General features: G+C 40.2%; 1 protein-coding gene across 6 annotated transcripts in view; it reads right to left on the minus strand.

Moving 5' to 3' along the window:
* The window catches only part of ARHGAP8 (Rho GTPase activating protein 8), a 75,578-nt gene extending 63,162 nt beyond the window's left edge, over positions 1-12,416 (minus strand). For 2 of the 6 annotated variants that reach the window (XM_052690705.1, XM_052690706.1), the window contains exon 1: positions 12,152-12,409. The gene's annotated coding sequence lies outside the window, so the exon portion shown is untranslated. Of the gene's footprint in view, positions 1-11,951; positions 12,061-12,151 lie in introns of those variants that run through there. The other 4 variants (XR_008208574.1, XM_052690709.1, XM_052690708.1 and 1 more) reach the window with 4 other exon arrangements.
* Positions 12,417-19,226: the final 6,810 nt, after the last annotated feature.

The raw sequence follows: 19,226 nt of genomic DNA on the forward strand, positions 1-19,226 counted from the left end.
ATGTTGAATGTGGGAGATGCTTACATGCTATGTAGCACTTGATTCAGTGATAAATCAGACTACACTTTTGATGCCTTCAGTGCGTAATATATAATAGCACTGCATTCATTCACAATCATCCACTCTATACAAAATAAAGTACAATTGTTACACTGTGTAAGAAAGCAAATTTCCAGCAAGGAGGATGATAAATGCAGGGTAGCACGCTCTTGAAATGAGCAGTTTGGGTGCCATTGACAAGTTTCTCCCCTCAGAGAGAAGCTTGTGGGAGAGCAAAGTATTAATTCTTCATTTTCCCTACGTATACACACACACACACACAAAAAAAACTTAGAACATAATTACTGAAAACAGTACAGATTATGGAGTAGGACAGAGATATGAAAGTGCAGGGTTATTGCCTCATGCAGGACAACCAAACTCCTACTGCAGCAATGGTGCAGCTTGGAACACCCTTTACAGGCTGTTCTGGGCCACAAACTGCCCCATTATGCTGCTAGAACAACTCTGTTCACTCCCATCTTTACTTCAAAGAGGGGAACTATTTATAGTTCCCAGTTAATAGGGAAAGATGCCACATAGGCCTCACTAACTTAAGAAAACATCTTCCCACAGATCTACACTAGAGATAATCCCAAAATGTACTGCAAAAAGCCTGCCCCTATAACACTTGCTGTGACCATCCCTTTGCGAAGTCTTTCCCCCCAACCCTCAACTTCCCTGCTGGAAAAAATTAAGCATGTCAGAATGAAATATAAATTGTTTCTCTACTGCATACAAATATCTGCATGTATCAGCTATTCCCAGTTCTAAAAGCACTGAAGTAAAGGGATTATTTCTACCCTTTACTAGCAAAGAGCTTTTGGAAATGCTCTTTTGTTGTTTGAAACACTGCAGCTATTTTCTTATCGCATCCACTCGTTCATCTGGCACAGAGCAAGCACATGGAAAAAAAGTGCCTAATGTGTAACCAATTAACAGAAAGCCATGTATGCCTGCTATATTGTAAAAGCAAAATTATCTGAACGTGGGTAAGTGGCTGCAACGTGACACACTACAACACCATGTTTTGATTCAGTGTAAATGTTTATTGACTAAACAAAATTACTGTAATGTAATTATAATAAACACTAATGATCAGTCATCTATGGAACTTGCTTTCTGAATTAGTAAACGGTAATGCACACTAATGTGGCAGAATTATGTTGGCTGAACTCATGTTTAACCAGAGCTTCTGCCTCAAGGGATTAAACACTTTCAATTGCAGACAAGTATATTTTTAAGACTGTATTTTATAATTACATTAATCTGACAAGTTAGTGGACAAAGGGTTGGTGTATTATGATAAAACGGTTTTGATTTTTTTAATTGCATAATTATTCACCAGGGATTTCTCTAGCTGGAATAAATTAAGACTTGTAAAATAAATAAATATTATTCCTGTTTTTAAATAACACAGGGCCAGTGTTTCCAGTTCTAGTCAAGACGTGGCTGTAGTTCACCCAACTTACCACCATCCCTCCCATAACCTAGCTATCCCAAAACGAAACAGGACTTTACAGAAAAGGAAAGGAGTTCCAAAAGCCCACGTTTAGCTACAAATCTCAATTCAAAATCAAGTAAAATGGTGATAACAGCACATAACATTCCACTGTTTCTCTATTTGCATGGGACCAGCTCTTCATCTGAGCACTAACGTGCTGGTTGCCTGAAATAATTATTTCTCCATTAAGTCACAACTACTAAGGTTAAACGTTTTCCTCCAAGCAAATTTGTACGTTATCATAACTTACTTTGAAAGGCAGGAAATCTAGAACCATAAGGCCTGGTAGTGTTTCCTAAAGGAGTTCAGTGCTTGATGTCAGCTCAGTTGACCAAACAGCCTACCAGATGTTTCTAATGAGAACTCAGTCATTGATCAGCCAAGGAAGGTCATAGCTTTCAAGCCAGTTTGTGTATTCCATAATATCAATTCAATCAAGCTAAAAAACAGCTGCTTCAAATCTAACCTTGATCCCAAATTCTTTCTGTAATTTTTAGTCCACCTTTTTAGTCCACCTCAATTCTCCCTTTTTACTCACAACAGCACATCTTATCCACAGAATCTTACTCTTCAAAACGTCTCCCCTGCTAGATGTTTTGGAGCTATGACTGAACAAAAACTGAGAGATAATTTAATCTCTCAAGAGTTGCTACTGTTCTCTTCATGTTGGAATTTTAAAGACAACGTTAAAATGTTTACTAAAACTCACTACAAGGTCACAAATACTCTATTTGCCAATTTCTATGAGCAAAGCTATCAGTTTGTGAGAAGTAACATTTATGGAAGAACGTGAAGAATTGTTGTAGGTGAAAAAGTGCAAAATAATACATTTGTGAAAGACTGTGGAGTAGAGGAGACTAGAAGAAGAAAAAGAAATAGAAAAGGAAGGGGGAAGGGAGATAGGGAAGTCAGATCTTTCCACAATAAATAACAGCTGGGTAAAAAAAATTAGTACATTTGAAGTTTGAAATGTAGCTAAAAAGCTTCCTGTTCATTTTTCCCTCTTACTCACTATGCTCATACTTCATAGAGATTAAATTCCCTTGCCTGATATGGCATACAGACCTTCAAAATCCTAGTTAAAATCTGCATGAGAAACATCTCATGGCACGGTTCAGTGATGCAGTGTGACCTTCAACTTTCTCTGTACCAGATCAGAAAAATTGAGGTCACCTGAAAGAAAGAAATTATCCAGCATAAATGAACTCTATGAATTCAAATTTGCTCAAAAAATTCTGGCAGGTTAACTTTTTATCTGAAAGATTTATGTGATGTCTAGCATCTCCTGCCCTCCCTATGCTGATATAAACAAGAATTTATGCCTTTTTGCTGCCCCCATGTACTTTGACTAACTTGACAGCAATGGGATTGTGCATTACTATATAAGCTAGATCAAATTCTTATTGCTGGGCCGTCTGCCTGCATGTATATTTAGTAAAAATGATTGTGAGACCATTGCACCATTATGAAGGCTTCTACCCTGAACACTTAATCATCTTTATAAAGGTTTTTTCTATATCCACATATCTTTACCTGCACCGCACAAGCACACACAAAGCATCATCCTGAGCCATAATCAACATTTAAAACATCTGAAAGATAAAAAAATCCTACTTCTAAGGTACAAAATCTAACAATTGTAAGACACAGAGAGAATGACGCACGCTACTCCATCAGTCTGCATGAAATACTACTAAAAGATCATAAGATGTACTTAACAACATTGGTATCCATATATTTTTGAATTATATTGGTACTTTCAAATGTATGTTTGCTAACTGCTACACAAATGTAAAGATATAAATGCTTTTACCTAACAAGGCCATACTGTTTGTTTATTCTTCTTCCCTGTAGCACATCAGAAGCATTGAAAACTTTGAGAAATGTTACATTACTTCTATGTTGAAGTAGTTTTTTGTGTTGCTACAGTCTGAAGTACTATTGCAAGAGTAATCACATGAAGGTCTGAATTTAAGCAAGAAATAGAGGGAATGATAAGATGGATTTTTTTGTGTTTATTGTTGTTGTTTGTTGCTGTTTATTATTATTGCTATTGTTATTGTTATTACTATTATTAGATGGGGAAAAAAAAATGTACTAAGATTCCAGGCAGTATAAGCCCTTCAGGTAACCTCAAAGTTTGTGTACCTATAAACTTATCATTTTATGCACCTTCAAACAATATTCCCTCTGATATGTTTAATAAATATTTAATAAGCAGTATATAAACAAGAAAGTGCAGTTTGAGAAAGATTCAAGAGGACAAAGCTAACATAAGTCAGCTGTGGAAAGCAGAAAGGACATAAGTAGAGGAGGAGAATATACAAATTACCAATAAATGCAATGACAGGACATAAATGATGTTATCAGACAAGAATTTTCTTCTATAACTGCCATAACTTAAATCTTAACCTTTTAAATAAATCTCCATTTTTTCTTTAACAACACTTATACTCTTCCCAGCGATGGGAACACCTAACTTACCTTGCTGGAAATGCTATGTAACACAATCAACCTGGTTGGCAAGAAAAAATTTGTTCAGATTGGTAAGTATTTGTGCTGTAATTATCTTAGCTGTTGGCCATAATTAATAAATTAATAAAGAAATAGATAAAGAAATAGCTATTCTAGCTGTTTCTCAAACCAGCTTTACCTTTTTCAGTAGTGGCTTAGATGTCAGTTGCCTGGAAGGAACTCAGAGCCAGCATGAAAAGTCCTGCCATTCTCTCAGAAGGTCAACTGAAACTGTGCAGCACCAAACAAAGCAAAACATGGAACATTCTCCCCCACTTACTAGGTAAGTTTTCACTTACAGTGACACACTACTGTTAAGTCTGGAAATCCCATCAGTGTAGCAAAATATCTGACAGTGTTTACGGCCCCTTCCAGTTGAGCATAAGATTTTTCCTTAGTTTACAATTTCTTAGGTGGTATTTTCATGGTACCTAGTTGGTACTATTCTGTACTTAGCCATCTTCACTGTCTCTTCAGTACGTAACTAATTCCTTTGCATGGGTCTTACACAAAAGGAAGATAAGCCTTTTTTAAGCGATAAGAAAATGAAGCACGAGAAAATCTGCCAGGCTGTCAGAGGGAATAAGAAACAAATTTGATATGTGAGGCTAGTTATAATCAATTGCTTAAAACTTACTGATTTTTTGTTCCTATAAATGCAGTTCTTCTTCCTGATTTAACTGCAATTGTATCATTAAATATTTATAGATGGGAAGCCAGCAGGTAACAGCAAACAATCAGTGAGGCCACCACACACAGAACAAAACTTACGACACTCATAAAAAAAGACCTATATCACTTGTATTTATGTAACACCATTATGCAGTATGATACTACATCCAAGCTCTACTTGCAGACAGCTGTTGAATCAAACGGTTTTCTTCTTCTTTTTCTTTTTCCTCTCTCTTTTTTCCCCCCATTTTTCCTTCAGTATTTTCCTTTGTAGATCTTAACAACATATCTTTTATCATGACTTGTAGGGTTCTGACTGCAAAGATAAGGTTACAACTGTGAGTTTGTCCAGTTTGCTTAATCTTTCTGTCAAGCAAAACAGTATGTATAATAAATCCAGATGCTGAGACAAATAAAGCTGCAAACAGAACCTCAACTAATTCTGCTACCCCAAACTGTCTCAAAAGAATTTCCTTACCACCAAGCAAGCTCAAAAAAAACCAAAAAACACTGCCAAAACAAACATCACCCAGTGGACACTCTGGAACAGGGAAGATAATATTAAGCCTTCAGGCACTGCTTTTTTTTTTTTTTTTTTTTTTTTTTTCCTTTTTTTTTTTTTTCTGGCTTACAAGTTTAACCTAAAAGCTCACCTACCCGTTTAGTGACATTCCTGCATACACACAATGAGGTTCCATCCCCAGGGAAATCAGTCAGCACCATATCTGACCTCAAGCTGATCTGGCATAGGATCACACATTCAGGTAATTCTTTTTTTGTCCCAAGCAGAGCATCAGTTCTTACTATAAAATTCTCTTCTGAAGTATTCAAGAGTTGTCCACATTCTGTTGTGAGTCACCTTTCTTTCCCTGTGGCACTCAGTGTCAGCAGAGGCTGAAACTGTCATTTCTCAGTTTCTAAATACAAGATAAAAATCCAGTAACCAATAAAATAGTTTTCAGGGAAAAAAAAGGTTTTTTTTGTTCATATTTCATCCAATAGGCGATAATAAGCATGATATCCATGCAAAGGTACATAGCGATATTAAACTGAGTTGTAAATCTAAAGCTACAATGGTGTCCAGATTACCATATGTCAAAGCCAGAAATAAAAGAGAAGCTGGGATCTTCCGTATTCTCTAAATCTGCAGTGCTCAGCCTGTGTTGGAAAAACATTGCTCAAAGCCTGCTTTGAAGAGCACATGTCAAAATTTGGAATTCCAGCCTCAGACTCTAAGTGGCTTCTCAAGTTTGGGGCAGCTTCCAGAATTGGAGCCTCCAGTGACACTACAGACTTCTGTCAATAAGGAGGGGGAAGGGGGGTGGGAGTTGATAATGACCTTGTACCATTTTCCTGGCCATCCCTTGTTTGAATCTACCCCAAGTTTCACCTGCTTATCTGCACGAGCACTGTGGTAGCCAGCTAAGTGGCACTATAAATGCCTGAGAATCATAGAATCATTTAGGTTGGAAAAGACCTTCAAGATCATCACGTTTTAGAAAGTTGTGGTGAGAACAGACATCAATTATTCCCTATAAGGAATTCCTGGTGAATATTTCTCTTGAAGCTCTGGCCCTTACAAGCATGATCCTGCAACACTGTGCCAAAGGCAACATAATCCTCAATGGTTGTGGCAGCCAGGGAAAAGAGGAAGCCCAAAGCCTCCAGCAGGCTTGATTTCAAAGTTTGAAAAGCCTAGCATAATACAAGTGCTGCACAACATACATAAAAAGTCAGGCTAAGAATTTACTGTTAAAAGAAATATTTCCAGAATATATTAACATAAAAAAAGTTAGGTATCTTTAGAATGGAGGAACCAAAGATACAGCCCTTCAGGCAGACATCACCGTAGGGCAGTGAAGTTACACTGCTGTGGATTTTATTTGGTACAGACAGGACTGATATCATAAGTCTAGTCACTAACACAAAGGCTACCTCAGTCTTCCAAGTTAGTGACAGTGTTTTCAGTTCTTCACAACGTTATTTGCAGGCTGAAATCTTCCAGACTCAAAAAGAAGCATGTGAATATGATGTGAGTTCAGGAAGAATTACTGAGAAGGCTACATGAATGCTATCCAAAGGCACCTGGACAAGCTTGAAAGTCTAGTGAGGTTCAACGAGGCCAAGCCTACACTTGGGTCACAGCAATCCCAGATATGTGTACAGGCCAAGAGAATGATGGTCTTTAAGATCTCCTCCAACCCAAGCCATTCTATGATTCTGTGGTCTGCCATTTTCTTTGAATGACGAAAACAAATACAATCTCCAGTTTTGGAATAGATGAAAAAAGTTCTCAAAGGAATGACTGTATATTTAGGGTTTCCAAAAGGGAGAGAGGGGGAGAGATGATTTTTTCTTCAAAAGACTAAAAATACAAAGAGTAGCCTGACATAAAGAATTGGCTTGAGAATCAAAGAAAAATGAGTGTAGTCACTAGTCTAATGAAAACACAAAAGTAGTGCAAGAAGACAGAATTCAGAGCAGGCCACTAATTCCCAGAGCCTGACACACAGTCACAGATTCTCAGAGGCACCAGCAATCTCTGGTATAGTAAGTGGCAGCACTCATTTGATCCCAAATTTCTTATGAATATCTGGTTTGACATCATATTCCACCATATTCCACATTTACAGGATTAGAGGATTGCTATTTCTCACATGATCATCTGCTCATGCTACTTACTCCCCATCTGCAGTCACTGACTGCATATGCTGTGAAAATTATTGTCATCATAGATCAAAGATTATGCCTCCAGAAGACAGATTGCAGGAGGAGGAGAAGAAAATCTCAAAAAATATGGGTTGCATCAATATCGCATGAAGTGCATTCCGTAATAAAGAATGAAAGGTTTGCTATGCATGAACAAGGTAAGACTTTCAGTAGAAGCCGAGAAGAAATACTTTTCTTACTTGAATCATTCTTGTTTCTTCCGTCAGCTTTTGCAAGTCAGTTATTATATTTGGGTCTCTTTTAAACGTGCCTTATTATAGCAGAAGGGCTTATATTAGTTTGGGTCAGGGCATACTGGCAATACTACCTGCCAGCCTCTCATTTGATGAATCAAAAGCATTTTTTTTATAGTTTTCTCTCTGAAAGGGTGGTTGTCAGTTTTTAAACTGTCAGGCTTGAGTAGAGTACATATTCAATAGAATATGTGCCTTATTACAGTAATTTCCAGCAATGATTCTAAAATGAAGGTCTTTTGGCAATAATTTTACTATTTTTCTGCTTTTCTATTGCCTTTTGGTTAGCCTGCTGACTCCCCAACTCCCACATTTCCGTAGTTATTACTTTCACTCACATATTCTAAATTTATTCTTTTTTTTTTCTTACAAAATAATAATAATAATAATAATAAAAGAGTAAGACCCAAATTGTCCAAATTGATTTTTTGCAGGTTTTTTTTTTTTCTTCATTAAAATGTTGATATTGCCCAGACAACCTTTTTTTTTTTTTTTTTCCCCTGTGAAAAATCATAGTTTTTTTCTTTTTAATTATAAATCCTAACTGCACTTTTTCACATTCCTGGGCATGAACATATCTGCTTCTGAAGTTCAGCTGCACTAATGAAATCAGGGCATGTGCAGGAAAGCCGCCAGATACAAACATCATTTATTTTTTCCTTCAAAAGCAAAGGGAATTCCAACCTGTGTGACACGCCTGGCTCACAAGCTTGTCAAAGGTGTGTCGTGCTACAATGGCTGCATTGTCTGCCTTGAAAAGGGTTATGCTGGTGCAGAAGGTGGCAAGAAATTATGAAAGATTCAATAAGAGCTGGTAGTGTGTGCTTGCAGTCCAGAAAGCCAACCATATCCTGGGCTGTATCAAGAGAAGTGTGACCAGCAGGTTGAGGGAGGTGTCTCTGCCCCTCCACTCTGCTCTCATGAGACTCCACCTGGAGTACTGCATCCAGTTCCACAGCCCTCAACACAAGAAGGACATGGAGCTGTTGGAACAGGTCTAGGGGAGTGTCTCTAAGATGATCAGGGGGCTCGAACTCATCTCATACGAAGACAGGCTGAGACAGTCGGGGCTCTTCTTTGGGACCTGGAGAAGTCTGCAAGACGTCGTAGCAGCCTTCCAGTACCTGAGGGGACCTATAGGAAAGCTGGAGAGGGCTACCCTTTTTATAAGGGTAGGTAGAAATAGGACAAGGGGAAATGGTTTTAAACTGGAAGAGGGTAGATTTAGACTAGATATCAAGAAGAAATTCTTTACTGTGAGGGTAGTGAGCAGCAACAGCAACGTGTTGTCCAGTGAGGTTGTGAACGCTCCCTTCCCGTAAGCATTCAAGGCCAGGCTAGATGGGGCTTTGAGCAACTTGATCTAGAGGGAGGTGCCCCTGCCTATAGCAGGAGGTTAGAACTAGATAATCTTAAAGGTCCCTTCTAACCCAAAGCATTCTATGATTCTAAATCTGAAATCTCAACTGTGGACACAGTGAACATTGAGTTGCCTGGATCCCCTCATTTCCACCTCTCAGAGGTGCATCTGTAGTGACATTAACATTTTGGTCTATCACTTGCACAGTCTGGAGGAGTCAATCTTTATCCCTATCTTTGAGTTAGAATCGTAGAATTGCTCAGGTTGGAAAAGACCTCGAAGATCACCAAGTCCAACCACAACCTAACCATACTACCCTAACTCTAACAACCCTCCACTAAATCATGTCCCTGAGCACCACATCCAAATGGTTTTTAAACACATCCAGGGATGGTGACTCAACCATCACCCGTGGGAGCCTATTCCACAGCTTAACAGCCCTTTCTGTAAAGAAGTCCTTCCTGATATCCAACCTTTAAGTCCCATAAAATGTAACACATCTGTAATTTTAAGAAAAAAATGATTATTAAATAAAATTGGAGTTTTAATTACAATAATGTCTGTCAAAGACAAGTGTTCAATTATATCTGAATTTCAAACTCAAGCCAGACCAGTCAGGACAGCACAAATGCCTACAGCTATACTACACACAAACACTTTTTACCAAGGTCAGTTTTGACTTTGAACAGTTTATCTGAAGGAAAAACAAACAAACAAACAAACAAACAACCCTGTTACATTTAAAACCCATGTAAGCATACAGAATACTTACTCAGCTCTGTGAAACAGTGACTTCAATCTGTATACTTAAAGAAATGCTTAAGAATTAGTAAGAGGAGTACAAAAGTACTGCTTACACATCTTCCCAGCTGTACTATTATTAAACATTTATTCAAACCAGAAGATCTTAAAAACACAGTTTAGATCAACTATGGCTATTTACTTTTTGAATTCCTGCTCTAACAATGAAAAAGGGAAGTCGCTTTCATTTCACATTTTAAAGTCAGTTCCACTGCTTATTTTTATCTGAAGCCACTGGAACAAGCAACTTATTTGTGTTAAAGCAACTTTTAAAAGGAACTTATTTTGTTACAGAATCTTTACCTGTTTTAGTTCTATTAAAAGTCCTCCTCAGCAAACTGCTAAATTTGAGATGAAATGGCATGTTCTTTTAGAAAACGTGCCAAAGATTAGTAACAAGTCTGTGACAAAAAATCACACTTTGATCCCAAAATGCCTTACAGAAGCACAGCTCACCTCTCCTCAGAAGAGGTTTTGGGGCACAAGGGAGGTTCCTTACATCCTCTGTCCCTGTGTGCCATTCAGGAAAGAGCTTTCACTGCTGTACCCAGCCGCATTGGTTGGACTTGCAGCATGGAAAAAAACAGACCAAAGCAGGTCAGTGATCACTCAGCACAGGGACTGAATAACAGACTAAGAGCTCATCTGTATCAAAAAGAGAAAAATATAAAAATCTCAGCAAGGCTACAACATAACAACACAGCATAAAGGACAGGAGACTCTTTGCTGTGCGCCCCAATGCATTGGTAGTGTCATCCGAAATCTGTGGGAAGGGGAAAGACACCTGGAAATGGGCTTTTCCCTCAGAGTTGGGGCAAGCTGTTTAGTTACAGAACAGGCGCACGAAGAGAGGCTTAGCCTCTTTTGTCCCTGCTGAATTTTGGCCTCTCAGTGGATGACTTCTACCAGGATGCATTCCCAAGGGCGGCTGTAGGGGAGGAATTGCAGGAATGCTGGCAGCAGCTCCCCAGCTGGACTGGCTCCAAACTGCACTCTGGGCCACTGCAGCTTCTGTGAGCTTTGGTCAGCCTCTGCTAAACCCTGCCCTGCTCCAACCTGCAAATCCCGCTGGGAAATAAAGTGGCAGGACCACCAACTGGGACAGCTGGACAGGTCAGAATGGAAGAACTCACAAGAGGAGTTCAGCCCCTTGTGCACATGCACAATGATACTGATCTTAATGGCATATCATGTTTTTTGTTTACTCAAGGCGGCAGCCTTTATGGTTGCATAAAAAATATGCTGCAACACTGAAAAATCAAGCTAATCATACACATATTACGACAGCAATGAAGAATAGTCACTTTTTCAACGGGCTGGTAGCAGAGGAGGAAAGAAAACCGTAAAAATACAGTATGTCAGTATATAGCAGGAGACATTCGGCATGATATTTTATGGCCTCTAGTTACAGTGTTGGAGGTTTCTACACCCACAGTTTAAGTGGTATCTAGACAACCATCTGACGCTGCAATCTTTCCAGCACCTTCCCCCTTCCTAGTGATGTTTGACAGCAACGTGAGCTTCAGGCTCGAAACAGGTCTCACATGCAGAATGTTTGGTCCTCCCGCACGTCCACAAGAGCGCAAACTCACCCATCAACCATCAGACAACACATTTTAGACATACGGAATCCTCCTGAACTCAGTCATATCCCTGTGCAAACAGCCACAGGGCTCAGCGCTGGCACCGACGAGCCAACAGCCACATATAACACTGGTCAGGGTATAACCCTACTGTAGGTTAAGGCATAACCCCTTCCCTCATTGCGACCTTTGGATCCTATCATTGTGAGAGCTGTAAAAACGAAAGAGCCCTGGAAGGGATGTGCTCACACCTCCGCTTCAGGTTGGCTCAAAGTCAGCGCTCTCCAAGTCAAAGCTCTCACCACAAACATCCCCTCTGCGCGTCTCTGCGGGGCACAGCTCACACACACACACACACACACACACACACACACACACAGGAGGAAGAAGGCTGGAGGGAAGCCCCAAACCAACTGGCCACCCATCCACCTTCCACCGAAGAACAGCACACTCAGTTCAGGTCCTTGGGAAGAGAAGCCCACCCAGGGCTTGGCTGAACGCGCGCATACTCACACGCAGCTCCAGAGCTCTCTGCGGACCCCCGCAGCTCTACGCGAACAGCCCTCTGCCCTCCCGCAGTCTCGCAGCTGCTTTTGCCCTTCCCGGGGAAAACCTGCGCACGCTCCCGAGGACAGGAGCCAGGCGGGGCCGCTGCTCGCCGCCTCTCTCCCCGTGCCTCCGGCGAAACCCGGACGGCCGCGCCGGCCTCACGTACCTGGCGGCGGCGGTGGGGCCGGCGGGCACCACAGGTGCTTCCCCAGGCCGGGACGAGGCGAGTGGGCGGCGGCGGCGGCAGCAGCACCGCCCCGGGGCCGGCCTCACCTGCTGGCGGCCGGAGGAGGAGCGAGGCCGGTTCGGGGCACGGAGCTTCCAGCCCCCTGGAGGAGACGAAGGTCGAGGCGGCCGCCTTCACCTCAGGCACGCGGCGGGGAGAGAAGGGGAGAGGGGAGAGTCTGTCCCGGGGCGGCTTAAAGCCAGCGTGGCCGCGGGGTAGAGGCGCGGCAAAGTCCCAGATCCTTTCACTTTCCCTTCCTGCCGCAGGACCTGGCAGGAGGCGTGAGGCTGAGGGTGCTGCCTCCCCGCAGGGTCGCTCACCGTCCCAGCTCTACACTCATGGAGCCTGGGTTTAACTGAATTGGTCCAGAGGGGAGTAAAACCGGATGCAAAAATGAGATACGGAAATTAATCTCATTTTAATGCCTCTGTTGATGAGGGGGAAAGAAAAATCAGATAGCAAGTTTTTGAGAGTTGCCGTCTGAGTACTGTAGTGAACATCCAAAGAATGGCAGCAAGGCTTGTGAAGGGTTTGGAGAATGTCACTTGCAAGGAGCAACTAAAGGAACTGAGGCTGTTTAGTCCGGGGAAAAGGAGGATTAGGGGAGAGGAGACCTTATAGCTCTCTTCAAATTGTGATCTTCAAAGGTGCTTACAGCGAGAGCAGGGTTGGTCTCTTCTCACTGGTGACAGGTGACAGGATGAGGGGAAATGGCCTCAGATTGCATCAGGATAAGTTTAGGTTGGATATCAGGGAAGTTTTTACAGAAAGGGTTGTTAAGCACAGGAATAGGCTCTCCAGGGAGGTGGTTGAGTCATCATCCCTGGATGTGTTTAAAAACAGTTTGGATGTGGTGCTCAGGGACATGGTGAGTTGTTAGAGTGGTAGAGTACAGAATTAGATTGCGGTTGGACTTGATGATTTTTGAGGTCCTTTCCAACCTAAGCTGTTCTATGATTCTATGATTCTGTTGGCAAAATCAGCCTCTGTAGTTCACTCAGTGATGTGCAGCAGAAAAGCCAAGTACAGCCCTTGTGCAAGACCTGTGTGGTGGCTTTGCTCCATCTATCAGGGGAGCGAACAAGTGACAGCTGCCCAGTGTAATGTCACAGCCTATACAAGTACATATACTCTACAGATGACTGACACATAACTTTTCACATGGCTTTTTCGCTAGTGTGTGACACCAGTAGCTCCTCCAGGCTACCCAAACATCCCTATACCATTAGGAGTGGTCCAAAGTACCATTAGCATCCTAATAAAGATAAAATACTCCAAATTAGTGTTCTGTCCCAGTTTTGCCTGACCTGTTGTTTTCAAAGTGCTTCCTTGTACTCGTGATGAGAAGTGATCATTGCCAGGAAGAGGGCGGGTATTTGGGAAGTCAGCTGAGATAAATCAAAGGAAAAAAAAAAAAAGAAAAAAAAAAGACACAAAAAAGAGGCACCAAGACACCAATTCACTGAGTCACAAATTGCCGGATGCTTCCGTGATTGCAGGAAAATGCTGCCAGACTTCCCTTCCTTGCTGCCACTGGAGAGGAGAGGCTGGGTACAGCCAGAACAGCTGCCCCAACGGCTCCAGCTGCACTGTGTGTCCTGTATGCCACATTTCCAAACAAAAAGCAGCTCGCTGTGAACTCATATCTGCCTCTGAGTTTCTTTTCTCACTTCTGTCTGCCTGGAGAAGCTTCCTAATCACCCCACGTGATTAGAATTAATATGAACTATGTGCTAAATGCACAACTTTGTATTTCTGCCATTAAATTTCATGTCATTTCTTTCTGCTGTCCGCAGATTCCTAGAATTCTTTCCACAGGGTATGCCAGTCTTCTCTGTTGTAACAGCAGGTCTTGGCTTCATGTCATCAGCAAATTTCATTAGCTTTCATCGGTTTTTGTGCCAAGGTCACTAATAAAATTTTAACTAAAGATTAGTTCTGAGATCAGTCCCTATGGAACTGCATTAGTAACATCCTTCCATCTAGAGCTTCCTTTTCAGCTCACGCTATTGTCCTTACTTTTCATTTCTTACATTCATCCACATCTCTTCATCTTAATTAATATTTTCTTGCATGGCATCCTCTCAAATGTTTTATTGAAGTCCAGATAGATTTGATCTATGCTATTTTCATTGTTTGAAAAACTGATTTATCAGAGAAAGAGATGGGCTTAGTCTGGTATATTCTTTCCCTGGTGAAGTCCTGTTGCATTTTAACAAGTTTTGCATTTACCTCCACATCTTTAATTAGTTTTTCATTCAACATTTGTTCTAAAGCTTTGTGTACTAATAAGGTCAGATAAAAGAGCTGTAGTTGTTTGGATCACTTTTTTTTTCTCATCAGATCCCCCAAAAAGTCTCCATACTTTTCCAAGTCTTTCCTGAGCTGTGGTGTCCTCTAGGTGTGACCTGAAAGTAAAGCACAACATGCGTGTGATTGATTTTGGACTTACTCCTCAGGCTGAAAATCCAAATGCTACATATATTTTTTTGCCTCAAAGACTGCTTCAGAGGTCTCTTTTGCAAAATCTTGCAATCAAACTGCATGGTTCCCAGATTTATTTACCATCATGCCTTTGGGGCTTTATGCATGCAACCTGAATGCCCTACGAGTTGCTTTGTGTGTCTTTCAAATGCATTACTTTTTATTTGTATTTTTATCATTTTAATGTTTTGTCTGCAACCACAAAAGAGCACAAAACAGTGCTTCTAGTTTCTTCTTTATGGACACTTCCAATTAATAGGTGTAGAATAAAACTTACTATTTTAAAGCAAATCATTTTGCTTATGTCCTGTTGTAGCCAACTGGTGTCTCAAAATGAGGTGTGGAAGTGAAGTTCATGGGTAAGAGAATAGTAGGTTTGTCCTACAGAATCCAGAGTTATTTCTCTTGCATTACTTTGGTCTAAGAGATCTCTTTCCATGGATTTTGCCCCGTCCTTAGTTACTTCCCAACTGACTCCAGGCTGCTTTCTTACAGATAGTAACAACCATGGTAAGGTCCTTGCTGAGAGTTTTAATTCCTCAGAACTGTAGTGCAAACAGGATGGGAGGAAGGCAAATGCAGACATTCAGCTGGACTACCATACTTCCATATCCTTCCCTGAGCATGCAAGTTTCTCTGACTTTACCTTATCTCCTCTATGTCCTTGTGTGTTTGAGTAAATAGGACGTTGAGAGAACTTCAGATGGGCACCGACCCATGACTCTGAGCTCAGTTTGTAGAGAAAGATTATCTAGAAATTTTGAAGAGGGGAACATCCAGTCCTTGAGATCTCCTGAGCAGCAGAGTTCAAGTCAGAGCAGTGATGGCTGCAAGGACTGTAGGATCACTGAAAGACTTTAGCTCAGTTGTTCATCATCTCCCTCTGGGTGAATGTCATCATAAGGCGTATATCACTTGTGTTGCTTTAACTGCACTGGTAGGTGATCAATATTCCATAGCCAGGATCTAAAGCAAAGTATAGAATTAGTTTCATCAGACTAAGCAAGTTTGAGTGATGATGCATTGTAGTAATATCAGACTATAGGATTTTACTCGGTAAAGGATATCCTCGGTTTTCTTTCAAAATCAACAGGTTTGCATTGTGGGTCTCTAAGATAAATCTCAGCCCTGAGGGCAACTGACTTTATGCAAACTGAAGGAAAGATCAGCAAAGCCAGCAAAGTTATGCTTTTGAGTAATGCTCTGACATCTTGCCAGGCTAAGCTTACTAAGTCATATAGTCTTTTTTCTCCAAAATAAGGGATTATGATATGGGTGAGTGTACCCAATCTGACTCTGAAATGTGTATATATACCCCAGCATGTTATTTCGTGTGAATAAGAACAAAATGTATGTTATTTGTCATCTGTACATCTGTAATTTATATACAAGTTCACTTAAGGAATATAATTCACTACTGTTAAAATTTCCTTTAGAGAATGTTGCAAATGAGAGCCTTCCAGTAACAAAAAAAAAAGAAAAAGACTTAGTACAGGGCACAGCGTCCCTTATTGTTAGCTGTTTGTGATGCGTATTGTATCAGTTACCACAATGAATGTAACACGAACACACAAATCCGGTGTTCAGCAGTATTCTTTGTATTTATCTCCACTTTCTACAATGGCAGTGCAGCGCTACTGTAAGAGTAATAAAGAAAAAAAAAAAGTAATTTAAAAAGTGAGAAGAAATTCCTATTATATCACTTAAAAATAATATATACATCATTAAAAAAAAAAAAAAAAAAGGATTGCTTTTTTTTCGGGTCTTGTTTCTTCAGTATTCCCCCCTTCCTGCAGCTTGTCAGAGCCTTTCATTGCTGCAGAACAGAACAGAACAGAATGCAAAAAGAAAGCTGCGATTTGAAAGCAAGATTTAAGTGCTGTCTGAATTTTGGTTTTCCTCTCCGTTTGCTTTCACACGTTTGTGAACTCACAGTTGGATTTCCTCTAACAGGAAATTCCATGATAATTAGCATTAGTGAGCTATGGTGATTGCAGTTCGGTAATTTCACAGGCTCTTTTCAGAATCATTCCCTTTTATAGGAGATGAATGCTAACATGGGCCAAATTCTCAGTTGCTGGGTTAGTGTTACTGAATTAAGCAGTAAAACTATTTATTCTGGCAAATCATGCATGGAATGTTGTGATGCATAGAGTAATTGCAAAAGTAGTACTAGATGACCCACAAATACTGCTGAACCACTGCTGTACAAATACATTTGTTGTTTTAGTAAATAATGTAAACAAAAGGTGAAGTGAGCAGGGCTGGAAATTCCTGGAGGGAAGAGATAAATAGCAGTCGAAGAAGAAAGATTGCAGATATTGATTTTTATGAGAAATATGATCTGCAACCATAAGACTTCTGTAAGAACATTGGTCCACCCAGCCAAGGCACTGACTGTCAGTGTAAACCTGATGCGTCAAAAAGTTGGCTACTTTTTGGTGGGGAAATATGACAAAATCTATCTCCTGTGAAGATTTTAATGGAATCAATGAAAGAGCTGGTTTTCAACCAGCGTGTGAGATTTAAATACCTTTCCAATTTTTTTTTTTAAATGGCTGATGAATAATCTTGAAGCCATCTTTGTTGTATCAATTTTCTTCAGTACTTGTCCAGAAACCTATTCATGAGTTTCTTCTACTTCATATTTAACACCTTTCTAAATTATACATAAGGTGATGACTTTACTTTCTGACATGCATTCATTAATCAGAATTTGTTCCCAAGTTATAAACCATGAAGAGCTGGACTTTTCAGGTCATTAACAACTCGGATCTGAATTTCTACCAACAGTTTTGGATCAGTTTGCATCAAGAGCTCTCTAACTGCAAATTAAAAGTGCAACTCTGAGCAGAGTCTCTTTTTAAAAGGACATTATTACCATCAGAACAGAACTGAGAATGGAGTTCTTCCCAAATCAGTTTCCAATGCAAATAAAACAGCAAACTGTAGCATCAGCACATATGGCAGTAGAGTTTTATTAATTGGTTAACAATTCCAATAACATAGATGCCTACACATCAAAGTCATGTAAACAGAGCTCAATCACCATATGGAACTAGACCAAGATGATAATGGGCAACAAAGCAAGGCAATTCTATTCATGTTCCATATGGCTTCTGTTGACTTCCGTTTATTATGCTGCAACTTCTGTGCATGCTATTATGGAGTATCTTGTTTTGCTTTTTAGAATAGATGTATGGAATTAGGAATCCAAATACATAGTTAGTGGATCAAAAGTTCAGAACTAATATAAAAATAACTGAAATTGAAATTTACAAACATATATATGCATATCAATGTTTCGCTTGCTTGAACCCTAACTTTTCCTTTTTTTTTTTTTTTTTTTGTTTTTGTTTTGTTTTTTTTTGGCTGTTTATTGAAGATGATGAGTAAGCTAAATCTTACACCACAACCAGGACAAATCTAGGAAGGGGCCCTTTGATTAGTTAAACTAATGAAAGATGTCCTCGTATTATAGAATGACTATTACAGTCCTTACGAGAAAAACAAAGGCTACAGCAGCAAATACAAGCATAGATATCTGTTTACACCTTCCTTCATCTGCACCATTCCTAGTGCATACTACAATGTAAATTATTTTCCTCCCTAGCAAGACAAAAGAACATAGATTCTTATTCCCATCATCAGAGGGATAAACTCATTAAGGAACTCACTTGAGAGGAACAAATCACTGTTCTGCAAAGCCCAGTGTTTTTCCTGTTTTCAACCTACATGTATACTGACATCATTCGGAGCTAATAACTAACATAATTGGATTTTTCACACAGATGTGCTAAGTACACCTTTTGAAAATCAGTTGGCCCTTGCAGAGTGACTTGTCAAAGCAACGTAAGTGCTTTCCAAGTGACATGGGTGTACAGTCAGAGCACAGTGGTTTTCAGGTCTGAGTCTCAGTGAGTAGAAGGAAGAGATGAGGAGAAAGCAGAAAGAAGAGCCTTCCATCTAGTGGAAGCTTTCTTGTTTGCAGCTGACTCAGAACTGCAACCTTAACAGTGGATTTAATCTGATGACTAGCACTCACAGAGCCCTGTGGTACTTACTGTATATTGCAACATTTAACTTCAGATTTGGTGCTTCACTCAGACAGGGATCAGCCTCAAAGCATCTTCTGATTCTCTATGACATGCTCAAAACTTCTACTAAGCACTTAGCGTGCAAGATTAAGTTATTTCAGAAATGAGGCGTGGAGAGCATGGTGTTGCCTTTGTTTTTCTTCCTTTAATAGGAAGGTGACTTGAACAGCAATACTGGTTTGAATTTTGAGCTAACTGCCCTGCATGTAATTCCTTTTAACTTAGATCTGGAGCCTCTCCTTCTGTAAGGTCAAAAGAAAGTAGTAAAACATTTGCTTGGAAATCTTGTAAACCTGAAGCATGTACCTGCAAAGAATCAGCTCTACCTGGCAAGGTGTGAAGGAGAAAATTAGCCTACACCATAAAGCACGTCACTTCTCTTTTTCCTGTCTCACATCCATGATAGTCTTCGGGACAAAAGACAGCAAAGGACT

Source organism: Tympanuchus pallidicinctus, unplaced genomic scaffold (genome assembly GCF_026119805.1).
Source record: "Tympanuchus pallidicinctus isolate F22 unplaced genomic scaffold, pur_lepc_1.0 scaffold27, whole genome shotgun sequence".
NCBI lineage: Eukaryota > Metazoa > Chordata > Aves > Galliformes > Phasianidae > Tympanuchus > Tympanuchus pallidicinctus.